Genomic DNA, 18595 nt, shown 5'->3' on the forward strand with positions numbered 1-18595 from the left:
CTGATTCCCAGCCTCTGATTCCCCGCCTCTGATTCCCCGGCTCTGATTCCCCGCCTCTGATTCCCCGCCTCTGATTCCCCGCCTCTGATTCCCTGCCTCAGATTCCCTGCCTCAGATTCCCCGCCTCAGATTCCCCGCCTCAGATTCCCCGCCTCAGATTCCCCGCCTCAGATTCCCCGCCTCAGTTTCCCTGCCTCAGATTCCCTGCCGCAGATTCCCTGCCGCAGATTCCCTTCATCTGATTCCCTGCCTCAGGTTCCCTGCCTCAGATTCCCTGCCTCTGATTCCCCGCCTCTGATTCCCCGCATCTGATTCCCCGCCTCAGATTCCCTGCCTCAGATTCCCTGCCTCAGATTCCCTGCCTCTAATTCCCCGCCTCTGATTCCCCACCTCAGATTCCCCTGCTCTGATTCCCTGCCTCAGATTCCCTGCCTCAGATTCCCTGCCTCAGATTCCCTTCAACTGATTCCCTTCATCAGATTCCCTGCCTCTTATTCCCCGCCTCTGATTCCCCGCCTCTGATTTACCGCCTCTAATTCCCCGCCTCTGATTCCCCGCCTCGGATTCCCCGCCTCAGATTCCCTGCCTCAGATTCCCTGCCTCAGATTCCCTGCCTCTGATTCCCCGCCTCTGATTCCCCGCCTCTGATTCCCCGGCTCTGATTCCCCGGCTCTGATTCCCCGCCTCGGATTCCCCGCCTCTGATTCCCCGCCTCAGATTCCCCGCCTCAGATTCCCCGCCTCAAATTCCCCGCCTCAGATTCCCTGCCTCAGATTCCCTTCATCTGATTCCCTTCATCTGATTCCCTGCCTCTAATTGCCCGCCTCTGATTCCCCGCCTCTGATTCCCCGCCTCTGATTCCCCGCCTCTGATTCCCCGCCTCTGATTCCCCGCCTCTGATTCCCCGCATCTGATTCCCCGCCTCAGATTCCCTGCCTCAGATTCCCCGCCTCAGATTCCCCGCCTCAGTTACCCCGCCTCAGATTCCCCACCTCAGATTCCCCACCTCAGATTCCCCGCCTCAGATTCCCTTCATCTGATTCCCTTCATCTGATTCCCTGCCTCTTATTTCCCGCCTCTGATTCCCCGCCTCTTATTCCCCGCCTCTGATTACCCGCCTCTGATTCCCCGCCTCTGATTTCCCGCCTCAGATTCCCTGCCTCAGATACCCTGCCTCAGATTCCCTGCCTCTGATTCCCCGCATCTGATTCCGCGCCTCTGATTCCCCGCCTCTGATTCCCCGCCTCAGATTCCCCGCCTCTGATTCCCCGCCTCAGATTCCCCGGCTCTGATTCCCCGCCTCAGGTTCCCTGCCTCAGATTCCCTTCATCTGATTCCCTTCATCTGATCCCTGCCTCATATTCCCCGCCTCTGATTCCCCGCCTCTGATTCCCCGCCTCTCATTCCCCGCCTCTGATTACCCGCCTCTGATTCCCCGCCTCAGATTCCCCGGCTCTGATTCCCTGCCTCAGATTCCCTGCCTCAGATTCCCTGCCTCAGATTCCCTTCATCTGATTCCCTTCATCTGATTCCCTGCCTCTTATTCCCCGCCTCTGATTCCCCGCCTCTGATTCCCCGCCTCTGATTCCCCGCCTCTGATTCCCAGACTCTGATTCCCCGCCTCTGATTCCCCGCCTCTGATTCCCCGCCTCTGATTCCCCGCCTCTGATTCCCCGCCTCTGATTCCCCGCCTCAGATTCCCTGCCTCAGATTCCCCGCCTCAGATTCCCCGCCTCTGATTCCCCGCCTCTGATTTCCCGCCTCAGATTCCCTGCCTCTGATTCCCCGCCTCGGATTCCCCGCCTCAGATTCCCTGCCTCAGATTCCCTGCCTCAGATTCCCTGCCTCTGATTCCCCGCCTCTGATTCCCCGCCTCTGATTCCCCGGCTCTGATTCCCCGGCTCTGATTCCCCGCCTCGGATTCCCCGCCTCTGATTCCCCGCCTCAGATTCCCCGCCTCAGATTCCCCGCCTCAAATTCCCCGCCTCAGATTCCCTGCCTCAGATTCCCTTCATCTGATTCCCTTCATCTGATTCCCTGCCTCTAATTGCCCGCCTCTGATTCCCCGCCTCTGATTCCCCGCCTCTGATTCCCCGCCTCTGATTCCCCGCCTCTGATTCCCCGCCTCTGATTCCCCGCATCTGATTCCCCGCCTCAGATTCCCTGCCTCAGATTCCCCGCCTCAGATTCCCCGCCTCAGTTACCCCGCCTCAGATTCCCCACCTCAGATTCCCCGCCTCAGATTCCCTTCATCTGATTCCCTTCATCTGATACCCTGCCTCTTATTCCTCACCTCTGATTGCCCGCCTCTGATTCCCCACCTCTAATTCCCCACCTCTGATTCCCCGCCTCTGATTCCCCGCCTCAGATTCCCTGCCTCAGATTCCCTGCCTCAGATTCCCGTCATTTGATTCCTTTCATCTGATTCCCTGCCTCTTATTTCCCGCCTCTGATTCCCCGCCTCTTATTCCCCGCCTCTGATTCCCCGCCTCTGATTCCCCGCCTCTGATTTCCCGCCTCAGATTCCCTGCCTCAGATACCCTGCCTCAGATTCCCTGCCTCTGATTCCCCGCATCTGATTCCGCGCCTCTGATTCCCCGCCTCTGATTCCCCGCCTCAGATTCCCCGCCTCTGATTCCCCGCCTCAGATTCCCCGGCTCTGATTCCCCGCCTCAGGTTCCCTGCCTCAGATTCCCTTCATCTGATTCCCTTCATCTGATCCCTGCCTCATATTCCCCGCCTCTGATTCCCCGCCTCTGATTCCCCGCCTCTCATTCCCCGCCTCTGATTACCCGCCTCTGATTCCCCGCCTCAGATTCCCCGGCTCTGATTCCCTGCCTCAGATTCCCTGCCTCAGATTCCCTGCCTCAGATTCCCTTCATCTGATTCCCTTCATCTGATTCCCTGCCTCTTATTCCCCGCCTCTGATTCCCCGCCTCTGATTCCCCGCCTCTGATTCCCCGCCTCTGATTCCCAGACTCTGATTCCCCGCCTCTGATTCCCCGCCTCTGATTCCCCGCCTCTGATTCCCCGCCTCTGATTCCCTGCCTCTGATTCCCCGCCTCAGATTCCCTGCCTCAGATTCCCCGCCTCAGATTCCCCGCCTCAGATTCCCCGCCTCAGATTCCCCGCCTCATATTCCCCGCCTCAGATTCCCTGCCTCAGATTCCCTGCCGCAGATTCCCTGCCGCAGATTCCCTTCATCTGATTCCCTGCCTCAGGTTCCCTGCCTCAGATTCCCTGCCTCTGATTCCCCGCCTCTGATTCCCCGCATCTGATTCCCCGCCTCAGATTCCCTGCCTCAGATTCCCTGCCTCAGATTCCCTGCCTCTAATTCCCCGCCTCTGATTCCCCACCTCAGATTCCCCGGCTCCGATTCCCTGCCTCAGATTCCCTGCCTCAGATTCCCTGCCTCAGATTCCCTTCAACTGATTCCCTTCATCTGATTCCCTGCCTCTTATTCCCCGCCTCTGATTCCCCGCCTCTGATTCTCCGCCTCTGATTCCCCGCCTCTGATTCCCCGCCTCTGATTCCCCGCCTCAGATTCCCTGCCTCAGATTCCCTGCCTCAGATTCCCTGCCTCTGATTCCCCGCTTCTGATTCCCCGGCTCTGATTCCCCGGCTCTGATTCCCCGGCTCTGATTCCCCGCCTCGGATTCCCCGCCTCTGATTCCCCACCTCTAATTCCCCACCTCTGATTTCCCGCCTCTGATTCCCCGCCTCAGATTCCCTGCCTCAGATTCCCTGCCTCAGATTCCCGTCATTTGATTCCTTTCATCTGATTCCCTGCCTCTTATTTCCCGCCTCTGATTCCCCGCCTCTTATTCCCCGCCTCTGATTCCCCGCCTCTGATTCCCCGCCTCTGATTTCCCGCCTCAGATTCCCTGCCTCAGATACCCTGCCTCAGATTCCCTGCCTCTGATTCCCCGCATCTGATTCCGCGCCTCTGATTCCACGCCTCTGATTCCCCGCCTCAGATTCCCCGCCTCTGATTCCCCGCCTCAGATTCCCCGGCTCTGATTCCCTGCCTCAGGTTCCCTGCCTCAGATTCCCTTCATCTGATTCCCTTCATCTGATCCCTGCCTCTTATTCCCCGCCTCTGATTCCCCGCCTCTGATTCCCCGCCTCTCATTCCCCGCCTCTGATTACCCGCCTCTGATTCCCCGCCTCAGATTCCCCGGCTCTGATTCCCTGCCTCAGATTCCCTGCCTCAGATTCCCTGCCTCAGATTCCCTTCATCTGATTCCCTTCATCTGATTCCCTGCCTCTTATTCCCCGCCTCTGATTCCCCGCCTCTGATTCCCCGCCTCTGATTCCCCGCCTCTGATTCCCAGCCTCTGATTCCCCGCCTCTGATTCCCCGCCTCTGATTCCCCGCCTCTGATTCCCCGCCTCTGATTCCCCGCCTCTGATTCCCTGCCTCAGATTCCCTGCCTCAGATTCCCCGCCTCAGATTCCCCGCCTCAGATTCCCCGCCTCAGATTCCCTGCTTCAGATTCCCCGCCTCAGATTCCCTGCCTCAGATTCCCTGCCGCAGATTCCCTGCCGCAGATTCCCTTCATCTGATTCCCTGCCTCAGGTTCCCTGCCTCAGATTCCCTGCCTCTGATTCCCCGCCTCTGATTCCCCGCATCTGATTCCCCGCCTCAGATTCCCTGCCTCAGATTCCCTGCCTCAGATTCCCTGCCTCTAATTCCCCGCCTCTGATTCCCCACCTCAGATTCCCCGGCTCTGATTCCCTGCCTCAGATTCCCTGCCCAGATTCCCTGCCTCAGATTCCCTTCAACTGATTCCCTTCATCTGATTCCCTGCCTCTTATTCCCCGCCTCTGATTCCCCGCCTCTGATTCTCCGCCTCTGATTCCCCGCCTCTGATTCCCCGCCTCTGATTCCCCGCCTCAGATTCCCTGCCTCAGATTCCCTGCCTCAGATTCCCTGCCTCTGATTCCCCGCTTCTGATTCCCCGGCTCTGATTCCCCGGCTCTGATTCCCCAGCTCTGATTCCCCGCCTCGGATTCCCCGCCACTGATTCCCCGCCTCAGATTCCCCGCCTCAGATTCCCCGCCTCAAATTCCCCGCCTCAGATTCCCTGCCTCAGATTCCCTTCATCTGATTCCCTTCATCTGATTCCCTGCCTCTAATTCCCCGCCTCTGATTCCCCGCCTCTGATTCCCCGCCTCTGATTCCCCGCCTCTGATTCCCCGCCTCTGATTCCCTGCCTCTGATTCCCCGCATCTGATTCCCCGCCTCTGATTCCCCGCCTCTGATTCCCCGCCTCTGATTCCCCGCCTCTGATTCCCTGCCTCTGATTCCCCGCATCTGATTCCCCGCCTCAGATTCCCCGCCTCAGTTACCCCGTCTCAGATTCCCCACCTCAGATTTCCTGCCTCAGATTCCCTGCCTCAGATTCCCTGCCTCAGATTCCCTGCCTCAGATTCCCTTCATCTGATTCCCTTCATCTGATTCCCTGCCTCTGATTCCCCGCCTCTGATTCCACGCCTCTGATTCCCGGCCTCTGGTTCCCCATCTCTGATACCTCGCCTCTGATTCCCCGCCTCTGATTCCCCGCCTCAGATTCCCCGGCTCTGATTCCATGCCTCAGATTCCTTGCCTCTGATTCCCCGCCACTGATTCCCCGCCTCTGATTCCCCGCCTCTGATTCCCTGCCTCTGATTCCCCGCATCTGATTCCCCGCCTCAGATTCCCTGCCTCAGATTCCCCACCTCAGATTCCCCGCCTCAGTTACCCCGCCTCAGATTCCCCACCTCAGATTCCCCACCTCAGATTCCCCGCCTCAGATTCCCTTAATCTGATTCCCTTCATCTGATACCCTGCCTCTTATTCCTCGCCTCTGATTCCCCGCCTCTGATTCCCCACCTCTAATCCCCCACCTCTGATTCCCCGCCTCTGATTCCCCGCCTCAGATTCCCTGCCTCAGATTCCCTGCCTCAGATTCCCGTCATTTGATTCCTTTCATCTGATTCCCTGCCTCTTATTCCCCGCCTCTGATTCCCCGCCTCTTATTCCCCGCCTCTGATTCCCCGCCTCTGATTCCCCGCCTCTGATTTCCCGCCTCAGATTCCCTGCCTCAGATACCCTGCCTCAGATTCCCTGCCTCTGATTCCCCGCATCTGATTCCGCGCCTCTGATTCCCCGCCTCTGATTCCCCGCCTCTGATTCCCCGCCTCTGATTCCCCGCCTCAGATTCCCCGGCTCTGATTCCCTGCCTCAGGTTCCCTGCCTCAGATTCCCTTCATCTGATTCCCTTCATCTGATCCCTGCCTCTTATTCCCCGCCTCTGATTCCCCGCCTCTGATTCCCCGCCTCTCATTCCCCGCCTCTGATTACCCGCCTCTGATTCCCCGCCTCAGATTCCCCGGCTCTGATTCCCTGCCTCAGATTCCCTGCCTCAGATTCCCTGCCTCAGATTCCCTTCATCTGATTCCCTTCATCTGATTCCCTGCCTCTTATTCCCCGCCTCTGATTCCCCGCCTCTGATTCCCCGCCTCTTATTCCCCGCCTCTGATTCCCAGCCTCTGATTCCCCGCCTCTGATTCCCCGGCTCTGATTCCCTGCCTCAGATTCCCTTCATCTGATTCCCTTCATCTGATTCCCTGCCTCTAATTCCCCGCCTCTGATTCCCCGCCTCTGATTCCCCGCCTCTGATTCCCCGCCTCTGATTCCCCGCCTCTGATTCCCTGCCTCTGATTCCCCGCATCTGATTCCCCGCCTCAGATTCCCTGCCTCAGATTCCCCGCCTCAGATTCCCCGCCTCAGTTACCCCGTCTCAGATTCCCCACCTCAGATTTCCTGCCTCAGATTCCCTGCCTCAGATTCCCTGCCTCAGATTCCCTGCCTCAGATTCCCTTCATCTGATTCCCTTCATCTGATTCCCTGCCTCTGATTCCCCGCCTCTGATTCCACGCCTCTGATTCCCGGCCTCTGGTTCCCCATCTCTGATACCTCGCCTCTGATTCCCCGCCTCTGATTCCCCGCCTCAGATTCCCCGGCTCTGATTCCATGCCTCAGATTCCTTGCCTCTGATTCCCCGCCACTGATTCCCCGCCTCTGATTCCCCGCCTCTGATTCCCTGCCTCTGATTCCCCGCATCTGATTCCCCGCCTCAGATTCCCTGCCTCAGATTCCCCACCTCAGATTCCCCGCCTCAGTTACCCCGCCTCAGATTCCCCACCTCAGATTCCCCACCTCAGATTCCCCGCCTCAGATTCCCTTAATCTGATTCCCTTCATCTGATACCCTGCCTCTTATTCCTCGCCTCTGATTCCCCGCCTCTGATTCCCCACCTCTAATCCCCCACCTCTGATTCCCCGCCTCTGATTCCCCGCCTCAGATTCCCTGCCTCAGATTCCCTGCCTCAGATTCCCGTCATTTGATTCCTTTCATCTGATTCCCTGCCTCTTATTCCCCGCCTCTGATTCCCCGCCTCTTATTCCCCGCCTCTGATTCCCCGCCTCTGATTCCCCGCCTCTGATTTCCCGCCTCAGATTCCCTGCCTCAGATACCCTGCCTCAGATTCCCTGCCTCTGATTCCCCGCATCTGATTCCGCGCCTCTGATTCCCCGCCTCTGATTCCCCGCCTCTGATTCCCCGCCTCTGATTCCCCGCCTCAGATTCCCCGGCTCTGATTCCCTGCCTCAGGTTCCCTGCCTCAGATTCCCTTCATCTGATTCCCTTCATCTGATCCCTGCCTCTTATTCCCCGCCTCTGATTCCCCGCCTCTGATTCCCCGCCTCTCATTCCCCGCCTCTGATTACCCGCCTCTGAATCCCCGCCTCAGATTCCCCGGCTCTGATTCCCTGCCTCAGATTCCCTGCCTCAGATTCCCTGCCTCAGATTCCCTTCATCTGATTCCCTTCATCTGATTCCCTGCCTCTTATTCCCCGCCTCTGATTCCCCGCCTCTGATTCCCCGCCTCTTATTCCCCGCCTCTGATTCCCAGCCTCTGATTCCCCGCCTCTGATTCCCCGGCTCTGATTCCCCGCCTCTGATTCCCCGCCTCTGATTCCCCGCCTCTGATTCCCTGCCTCAGATTCCCTGCCTCAGATTCCCCGCCTCAGATTCCCCGCCTCAGATTCCCCGCCTCAGATTCCCCGCCTCAGATTCCCCGCCTCAGATTCCCCGCCTCAGATTCCCTGCCGCAGATTCCCTGCCGCAGATTCCCTTCATCTGATTCCCTGCCTCAGGTTCCCTGCCTCAGATTCCCTGCCTCTGATTCCCCGCCTCTGATTCCCCGCATCTGATTCCCCGCCTCAGATTCCCTGCCTCAGATTCCCTGCCTCAGATTCCCTGCCTCTAATTCCCCGCCTCTGATTCCCCACCTCAGATTCCCCTGCTCTGATTCCCTGCCTCAGATTCCCTGCCTCAGATTCCCTGCCTCAGATTCCCTTCAACTGATTCCCTTCATCAGATTCCCTGCCTCTTATTCCCCGCCTCTGATTCCCCGCCTCTGATTTACCGCCTCTAATTCCCCGCCTCTGATTCCCCGCCTCGGATTCCCCGCCTCAGATTCCCTGCCTCAGATTCCCTGCCTCAGATTCCCTGCCTCTGATTCCCCGCCTCTGATTCCCCGCCTCTGATTCCCCGGCTCTGATTCCCCGGCTCTGATTCCCCGCCTCGGATTCCCCGCCTCTGATTCCCCGCCTCAGATTCCCCGCCTCAGATTCCCCGCCTCAAATTCCCCGCCTCAGATTCCCTGCCTCAGATTCCCTTCATCTGATTCCCTTCATCTGATTCCCTGCCTCTAATTGCCCGCCTCTGATTCCCCACCTCTGATTCCCCGCCTCTGATTCCCCGCCTCTGATTCCCCGCCTCTGATTCCCCGCCTCTGATTCCCCGCATCTGATTCCCCGCCTCAGATTCCCTGCCTCAGATTCCCCGCCTCAGATTCCCCGCCTCAGTTACCCCGCCTCAGATTCCCCACCTCAGATTCCCCACCTCAGATTCCCCGCCTCAGATTCCCTTCATCTGATTCCCTTCATCTGATACCCTGCCTCTTATTCCTCGCCTCTGATTCCCCGCCTCTGATTCCCCACCTCTAATTCCCCACCTCTGATTCCCCGCCTCTGATTCCCCGCCTCAGATTCCCTGCCTCAGATTCCCTGCCTCAGATTCCCGTCATTTGATTCCTTTCATCTGATTCCCTGCCTCTTATTTCCCGCCTCTGATTCCCCGCCTCTTATTCCCCGCCTCTGATTCCCCGCCTCTGATTCCCCGCCTCTGATTTCCCGCCTCAGATTCCCTGCCTCAGATACCCTGCCTCAGATTCCCTGCCTCTGATTCCCCGCATCTGATTCCGCGCCTCTGATTCCCCGCCTCTGATTCCCCGCCTCAGATTCCCCGCCTCTGATTCCCCGCCTCAGATTCCCCGGCTCTGATTCCCCGCCTCAGGTTCCCTGCCTCAGATTCCCTTCATCTGATTCCCTTCATCTGATCCCTGCCTCATATTCCCCGCCTCTGATTCCCCGCCTCTGATTCCCCGCCTCTCATTCCCCGCCTCTGATTACCCGCCTCTGATTCCCCGCCTCAGATTCCCCGGCTCTGATTCCCTGCCTCAGATTCCCTGCCTCAGATTCCCTGCCTCAGATTCCCTTCATCTGATTCCCTTCATCTGATTCCCTGCCTCTTATTCCCCGCCTCTGATTCCCCGCCTCTGATTCCCCGCCTCTGATTCCCCGCCTCTGATTCCCAGACTCTGATTCCCCGCCTCTGATTCCCCGCCTCTGATTCCCCGCCTCTGATTCCCCGCCTCTGATTCCCCGCCTCTGATTCCCCGCCTCAGATTCCCTGCCTCAGATTCCCCGCCTCAGATTCCCCGCCTCTGATTCCCCGCCTCTGATTTCCCGCCTCAGATTCCCTGCCTCTGATTCCCCGCCTCGGATTCCCCGCCTCAGATTCCCTGCCTCAGATTCCCTGCCTCAGATTCCCTGCCTCTGATTCCCCGCCTCTGATTCCCCGCCTCTGATTCCCCGGCTCTGATTCCCCGGCTCTGATTCCCCGCCTCGGATTCCCCGCCTCTGATTCCCCGCCTCAGATTCCCCGCCTCAGATTCCCCGCCTCAAATTCCCCGCCTCAGATTCCCTGCCTCAGATTCCCTTCATCTGATTCCCTTCATCTGATTCCCTGCCTCTAATTGCCCGCCTCTGATTCCCCGCCTCTGATTCCCCGCCTCTGATTCCCCGCCTCTGATTCCCCGCCTCTGATTCCCCGCCTCTGATTCCCCGCATCTGATTCCCCGCCTCAGATTCCCTGCCTCAGATTCCCCGCCTCAGATTCCCCGCCTCAGTTACCCCGCCTCAGATTCCCCACCTCAGATTCCCCGCCTCAGATTCCCTTCATCTGATTCCCTTCATCTGATACCCTGCCTCTTATTCCTCACCTCTGATTGCCCGCCTCTGATTCCCCACCTCTAATTCCCCACCTCTGATTCCCCGCCTCTGATTCCCCGCCTCAGATTCCCTGCCTCAGATTCCCTGCCTCAGATTCCCGTCATTTGATTCCTTTCATCTGATTCCCTGCCTCTTATTTCCCGCCTCTGATTCCCCGCCTCTTATTCCCCGCCTCTGATTCCCCGCCTCTGATTCCCCGCCTCTGATTTCCCGCCTCAGATTCCCTGCCTCAGATACCCTGCCTCAGATTCCCTGCCTCTGATTCCCCGCATCTGATTCCGCGCCTCTGATTCCCCGCCTCTGATTCCCCGCCTCAGATTCCCCGCCTCTGATTCCCCGCCTCAGATTCCCCGGCTCTGATTCCCCGCCTCAGGTTCCCTGCCTCAGATTCCCTTCATCTGATTCCCTTCATCTGATCCCTGCCTCATATTCCCCGCCTCTGATTCCCCGCCTCTGATTCCCCGCCTCTCATTCCCCGCCTCTGATTACCCGCCTCTGATTCCCCGCCTCAGATTCCCCGGCTCTGATTCCCTGCCTCAGATTCCCTGCCTCAGATTCCCTGCCTCAGATTCCCTTCATCTGATTCCCTTCATCTGATTCCCTGCCTCTTATTCCCCGCCTCTGATTCCCCGCCTCTGATTCCCCGCCTCTGATTCCCCGCCTCTGATTCCCAGACTCTGATTCCCCGCCTCTGATTCCCCGCCTCTGATTCCCCGCCTCTGATTCCCCGCCTCTGATTCCCCGCCTCTGATTCCCCGCCTCAGATTCCCTGCCTCAGATTCCCCGCCTCAGATTCCCCGCCTCAGATTCAACGCCTCAGATTCCCCGCCTCATATTCCCCGCCTCAGATTCCCTGCCTCAGATTCCCTGCCGCAGATTCCCTGCCGCAGATTCCCTTCATCTGATTCCCTGCCTCAGGTTCCCTGCCTCAGATTCCCTGCCTCTGATTCCCCGCCTCTGATTCCCCGCATCTGATTCCCCGCCTCAGATTCCCTGCCTCAGATTCCCTGCCTCAGATTCCCTGCCTCTAATTCCCCGCCTCTGATTCCCCACCTCAGATTCCCCGGCTCTGATTCCCTGCCTCAGATTCCCTGCCTCAGATTCCCTGCCTCAGATTCCCTTCAACTGATTCCCTTCATCTGATTCCCTGCCTCTTATTCCCCGCCTCTGATTCCCCGCCTCTGATTCTCCGCCTCTGATTCCCCGCCTCTGATTCCCCGCCTCTGATTCCCCGCCTCAGATTCCCTGCCTCAGATTCCCTGCCTCAGATTCCCTGCCTCTGATTCCCCGCTTCTGATTCCCCGGCTCTGATTCCCCGGCTCTGATTCCCCGGCTCTGATTCCCCGCCTCGGATTCCCCGCCTCTGATTCCCCACCTCTAATTCCCCACCTCTGATTTCCCGCCTCTGATTCCCCGCCTCAGATTCCCTGCCTCAGATTCCCTGCCTCAGATTCCCGTCATTTGATTCCTTTCATCTGATTCCCTGCCTCTTATTTCCCGCCTCTGATTCCCCGCCTCTTATTCCCCGCCTCTGATTCCCCGCCTCTGATTCCCCGCCTCTGATTTCCCGCCTCAGATTCCCTGCCTCAGATACCCTGCCTCAGATTCCCTGCCTCTGATTCCCCGCATCTGATTCCGCGCCTCTGATTCCACGCCTCTGATTCCCCGCCTCAGATTCCCCGCCTCTGATTCCCCGCCTCAGATTCCCCGGCTCTGATTCCCTGCCTCAGGTTCCCTGCCTCAGATTCCCTTCATCTGATTCCCTTCATCTGATCCCTGCCTCTTATTCCCCGCCTCTGATTCCCCGCCTCTGATTCCCCGCCTCTCATTCCCCGCCTCTGATTACCCGCCTCTGATTCCCCGCCTCAGATTCCCCGGCTCTGATTCCCTGCCTCAGATTCCCTGCCTCAGATTCCCTGCCTCAGATTCCCTTCATCTGATTCCCTTCATCTGATTCCCTGCCTCTTATTCCCCGCCTCTGATTCCCCGCCTCTGATTCCCCGCCTCTGATTCCCCGCCTCTGATTCCCAGCCTCTGATTCCCCGCCTCTGATTCCCCGCCTCTGATTCCCCGCCTCTGATTCCCCGCCTCTGATTCCCCGCCTCTGATTCCCTGCCTCAGATTCCCTGCCTCAGATTCCCCGCCTCAGATTCCCCGCCTCAGATTCCCCGCCTCAGATTCCCTGCTTCAGATTCCCCGCCTCAGATTCCCTGCCTCAGATTCCCTGCCGCAGATTCCCTGCCGCAGATTCCCTTCATCTGATTCCCTGCCTCAGGTTCCCTGCCTCAGATTCCCTGCCTCTGATTCCCCGCCTCTGATTCCCCGCATCTGATTCCCCGCCTCAGATTCCCTGCCTCAGATTCCCTGCCTCAGATTCCCTGCCTCTAATTCCCCGCCTCTGATTCCCCACCTCAGATTCCCCGGCTCTGATTCCCTGCCTCAGATTCCCTGCCCAGATTCCCTGCCTCAGATTCCCTTCAACTGATTCCCTTCATCTGATTCCCTGCCTCTTATTCCCCGCCTCTGATTCCCCGCCTCTGATTCTCCGCCTCTGATTCCCCGCCTCTGATTCCCCGCCTCTGATTCCCCGCCTCAGATTCCCTGCCTCAGATTCCCTGCCTCAGATTCCCTGCCTCTGATTCCCCGCTTCTGATTCCCCGGCTCTGATTCCCCGGCTCTGATTCCCCAGCTCTGATTCCCCGCCTCGGATTCGCCGCCACTGATTCCCCGCCTCAGATTCCCCGCCTCAGATTCCCCGCCTCAAATTCCCCGCCTCAGATTCCCTGCCTCAGATTCCCTTCATCTGATTCCCTTCATCTGATTCCCTGCCTCTAATTCCCCGCCTCTGATTCCCCGCCTCTGATTCCCCGCCTCTGATTCCCCGCCTCTGATTCCCCGCCTCTGATTCCCTGCCTCTGATTCCCCGCATCTGATTCCCCGCCTCTGATTCCCCGCCTCTGATTCCCCGCCTCTGATTCCCCGCCTCTGATTCCCTGCCTCTGATTCCCCGCATCTGATTCCCCGCCTCAGATTCCCCGCCTCAGTTACCCCGTCTCAGATTCCCCACCTCAGATTTCCTGCCTCAGATTCCCTGCCTCAGATTCCCTGCCTCAGATTCCCTGCCTCAGATTCCCTTCATCTGATTCCCTTCATCTGATTCCCTGCCTCTGATTCCCCGCCTCTGATTCCACGCCTCTGATTCCCGGCCTCTGGTTCCCCATCTCTGATACCTCGCCTCTGATTCCCCGCCTCTGATTCCCCGCCTCAGATTCCCCGGCTCTGATTCCATGCCTCAGATTCCTTGCCTCTGATTCCCCGCCACTGATTCCCCGCCTCTGATTCCCCGCCTCTGATTCCCTGCCTCTGATTCCCCGCATCTGATTCCCCGCCTCAGATTCCCTGCCTCAGATTCCCCACCTCAGATTCCCCGCCTCAGTTACCCCGCCTCAGATTCCCCACCTCAGATTCCCCACCTCAGATTCCCCGCCTCAGATTCCCTTAATCTGATTCCCTTCATCTGATACCCTGCCTCTTATTCCTCGCCTCTGATTCCCCGCCTCTGATTCCCCACCTCTAATCCCCCACCTCTGATTCCCCGCCTCTGATTCCCCGCCTCAGATTCCCTGCCTCAGATTCCCTGCCTCAGATTCCCGTCATTTGATTCCTTTCATCTGATTCCCTGCCTCTTATTCCCCGCCTCTGATTCCCCGCCTCTTATTCCCCGCCTCTGATTCCCCGCCTCTGATTCCCCGCCTCTGATTTCCCGCCTCAGATTCCCTGCCTCAGATACCCTGCCTCAGATTCCCTGCCTCTGATTCCCCGCATCTGATTCCGCGCCTCTGATTCCCCGCCTCTGATTCCCCGCCTCTGATTCCCCGCCTCTGATTCCCCGCCTCAGATTCCCCGGCTCTGATTCCCTGCCTCAGGTTCCCTGCCTCAGATTCCCTTCATCTGATTCCCTTCATCTGATCCCTGCCTCTTATTCCCCGCCTCTGATTCCCCGCCTCTGATTCCCCGCCTCTCATTCCCCGCCTCTGATTACCCGCCTCTGATTCCCCGCCTCAGATTCCCCGGCTCTGATTCCCTGCCTCAGATTCCCTGCCTCAGATTCCCTGCCTCAGATTCCCTTCATCTGATTCCCTTCATCTGATTCCCTGCCTCTTATTCCCCGCCTCTGATTCCCCGCCTCTGATTCCCCGCCTCTTATTCCCCGCCTCTGATTCCCAGCCTCTGATTCCCCGCCTCTGATTCCCCGGCTCTGATTCCCCGCCTCTGATTCCCCGCCTCTGATTCCCCGCCTCTGATTCCCTGCCTCAGATTCCCTGCCTCAGATTCCCCGCCTCAGATTCCCCGCCTCAGATTCCCCGCCTCAGATTCCCCGCCTCAGATTCCCCGCCTCAGATTCCCTGCCTCAGATTCCCTGCCGCAGATTCCCTGCCGCAGATTCCCTTCATCTGATTCCCTGCCTCAGGTTCCCTGCCTCAGATTCCCTGCCTCTGATTCCCCGCCTCTGATTCCCCGCATCTGATTCCCCGCCTCAGATTCCCTGCCTCAGATTCCCTGCCTCAGATTCCCTGCCTCTAATTCCCCGCCTCTGATTCCCCACCTCAGATTCCCCTGCTCTGATTCCCTGCCTCAGATTCCCTGCCTCAGATTCCCTGCCTCAGATTCCCTTCAACTGATTCCCTTCATCAGATTCCCTGCCTCTTATTCCCCGCCTCTGATTCCCCGCCTCTGATTTACCGCCTCTAATTCCCCGCCTCTGATTCCCCGCCTCGGATTCCCCGCCTCAGATTCCCTGCCTCAGATTCCCTGCCTCAGATTCCCTGCCTCTGATTCCCCGCCTCTGATTCCCCGCCTCTGATTCCCCGGCTCTGATTCCCCGGCTCTGATTCCCCGCCTCGGATTCCCCGCCTCTGATTCCCCGCCTCAGATTCCCCGCCTCAGATTCCCCGCCTCAAATTCCCCGCCTCAGATTCCCTGCCTCAGATTCCCTTCATCTGATTCCCTTCATCTGATTCCCTGCCTCTAATTGCCCGCCTCTGATTCCCCGCCTCTGATTCCCCGCCTCTGATTCCCCGCCTCTGATTCCCCGCCTCTGATTCCCCGCCTCTGATTCCCCGCATCTGATTCCCCGCCTCAGATTCCCTGCCTCAGATTCCCCGCCTCAGATTCCCCGCCTCAGTTACCCCGCCTCAGATTCCCCACCTCAGATTCCCCACCTCAGATTCCCCGCCTCAGATTCCCTTCATCTGATTCCCTTCATCTGATACCCTGCCTCTTATTCCTCGCCTCTGATTCCCCGCCTCTGATTCCCCACCTCTAATTCCCCACCTCTGATTCCCCGCCTCTGATTCCCCGCCTCAGATTCCCTGCCTCAGATTCCCTGCCTCAGATTCCCGTCATTTGATTCCTTTCATCTGATTCCCTGCCTCTTATTTCCCGCCTCTGATTCCCCGCCTCTTATTCCCCGCCTCTGATTCCCCGCCTCTGATTCCCCGCCTCTGATTTCCCGCCTCAGATTCCCTGCCTCAGATACCCTGCCTCAGATTCCCTGCCTCTGATTCCCCGCATCTGATTCCGCGCCTCTGATTCCCCGCCTCTGATTCCCCGCCTCAGATTCCCCGCCTCTGATTCCCCGCCTCAGATTCCCCGGCTCCGATTCCCCGCCTCAGGTTCCCTGCCTCAGATTCCCTTCATCTGATTCCCTTCATCTGATCCCTGCCTCATATTCCCCGCCTCTGATTCCCCGCCTCTGATTCCCCGCCTCTCATTCCCCGCCTCTGATTACCCGCCTCTGATTCCCCGCCTCAGATTCCCCGGCTCTGATTCCCTGCCTCAGATTCCCTGCCTCAGATTCCCTGCCTCAGATTCCCTTCATCTGATTCCCTTCATCTGATTCCCTGCCTCTTATTCCCCGCCTCTGATTCCCCGCCTCTGATTCCCCGCCTCTGATTCCCCGCCTCTGATTCCCAGACTCTGATTCCCCGCCTCTGATTCCCCGCCTCTGATTCCCCGCCTCTGATTCCCCGCCTCTGATTCCCCGCCTCTGATTCCCCGCCTCAGATTCCCTGCCTCAGATTCCCCGCCTCAGATTCCCCGCCTCAGATTCCCCGCCTCAGATTCCCCGCCTCATATTCCCCGCCTCAGATTCCCTGCCTCAGATTCCCTGCCGCAGATTCCCTGCCGCAGATTCCCTTCATCTGATTCCCTGCCTCAGGTTCCCTGCCTCAGATTCCCTGCCTCTGATTCCCCGCCTCTGATTCCCCGCATCTGATTCCCCGCCTCAGATTCCCTGCCTCAGATTCCCTGCCTCAGATTCCCTGCCTCTAATTCCCCGCCTCTGATTCCCCACCTCAGATTCCCCGGCTCTGATTCCCTGCCTCAGATTCCCTGCCTCAGATTCCCTGCCTCAGATTCCCTTCAACTGATTCCCTTCATCTGATTCCCTGCCTCTTATTCCCCGCCTCTGATTCCCCGCCTCTGATTCTCCGCCTCTGATTCCCCGCCTCTGATACCCCGCCTCTGATTCCCCGCCTCAGATTCCCTGCCTCAGATTCCCTGCCTCAGATTCCCTGCCTCTGATTCCCCGCTTCTGATTCCCCGGCTCTGATTCCCCGGCTCTGATTCCCCGGCTCTGATTCCCCGCCTCGGATTCCCCGCCTCTGATTCCCCGCCTCAGATTCCCCGCCTCAGATTCCCCGCCTCAAATTCCCCACCTCAGATTCCCTGCCTCAGATTCCCTTCATCTGATTCCCTTCATCTGATTCCCTGCCTCTAATTCCCCGCCTCTGATTCCCCGCCTCTGATTCCCCGCCTCTGATTCCCCGCCTCTGATTCCCCGCCTCTGATTCCCTGCCTCTGATTCCCCGCATCTGATTCCCCGCATCAGATTCCCTGCCTGAGATTCCCCGCCTCAGATTCCCCGCCTCAGTTACCCCGTCTCAGATTCCCCACCTCAGATTTCCTGCCTCAGATTCCCTGCCTCAGATTCCCTGCCTCAGATTCACTGCCTCAGATTCCCTTCATCTGATTCCCTTCATCTGATTCCCTGCCTCTGATTCCCCGCCTCTGATTCCACGCCTCTGATTCCCTGCCTCTGGTTCCCCATCTCTGATACCTCGCCTCTGATTCCCCGCCTCTGATTCCCCGCCTCAGATTCCCCGGCTCTGATTCCCTGCCTCAGATTCCTTGCCTCTGATTCCCCACCACTGATTCCCCGCCTCAGTTACCCCGCCTCAGATTCCCCACCTCAGATTCCCCACCTCAGATTCCCCGCCTCAGATTCCCTTCATCTGATTCCCTTCATCTGATACCCTGCCTCTTATTCCTCGCCTCTGATTCCCCGCCTCTGATTCCCCACCTCTAATTCCCCACCTCTGATTCCCCGCCTCTGATTCCCCGCCTCAGATTCCCTGCCTCAGATTCCCTGCCTCAGATTCCCGTCATTTGATTCCTTTCATCTGATTCCCTGCCTCTTATTCCCCGCCTCTGATTCCCCGCCTCTGATTCCCCGCCTCTCATTCCCCGCCTCTGATTACCCGCCTCTGATTCCCCGCTTCTGATTCCCCGGCTCTGATTCCCCGGCTCTGATTCCCCGGCTCTGATTCCCCGCCTCGGTTTCCCCGCCTCTGATTCCCCGCCTCAGATTCCCCGCCTCAGATTCCCCGCCTCAAATTCCCCGCCTCAGATTCCCTGCCTCAGATTCCCTTCATCTGATTCCCTTCATCTGATTCCCTGCCTCTAATTCCCCGCCTCTGATTCCCCGCCTCTGATTCCCCGCCTCTGATTCCCCGCCTCTGATTCCCCGCCTCTGATTCCCTGCCTCTGATTCCCCGCATCTGATTCCCCGCATAAGATTCCCTGCCTGAGATTCCCCGCCTCAGATTCCCCGCCTCAGTTACCCCGTCTCAGATTCCCCACCTCAGATTTCCTGCCTCAGATTCCCTGCCTCAGATTCCCTTCCTCAGATTCCCCGCCTCTGATTCCCCGCCTCTGATTCACCGCCTCTGATTCCCCGCCTCTGATTCCCCGCCTCTGATTCCCTGCCTCTGATTCCCCGCATCTGTATCCCCGCATCAGATTCCCTGCCTGAGATTCCCCGCCTCAGATTCCCCGCCTCAGTTACCCCGTCTCAGATTCCCCACCTCAGATTTCCTGCCTCAGATTCCCTTCCTCAGATTCCCTGCCTC

Source organism: Narcine bancroftii, unplaced genomic scaffold (genome assembly GCF_036971445.1).
Source record: "Narcine bancroftii isolate sNarBan1 unplaced genomic scaffold, sNarBan1.hap1 Scaffold_160, whole genome shotgun sequence".
Classification (NCBI taxonomy): Eukaryota; Metazoa; Chordata; class Chondrichthyes; order Torpediniformes; family Narcinidae; genus Narcine; species Narcine bancroftii.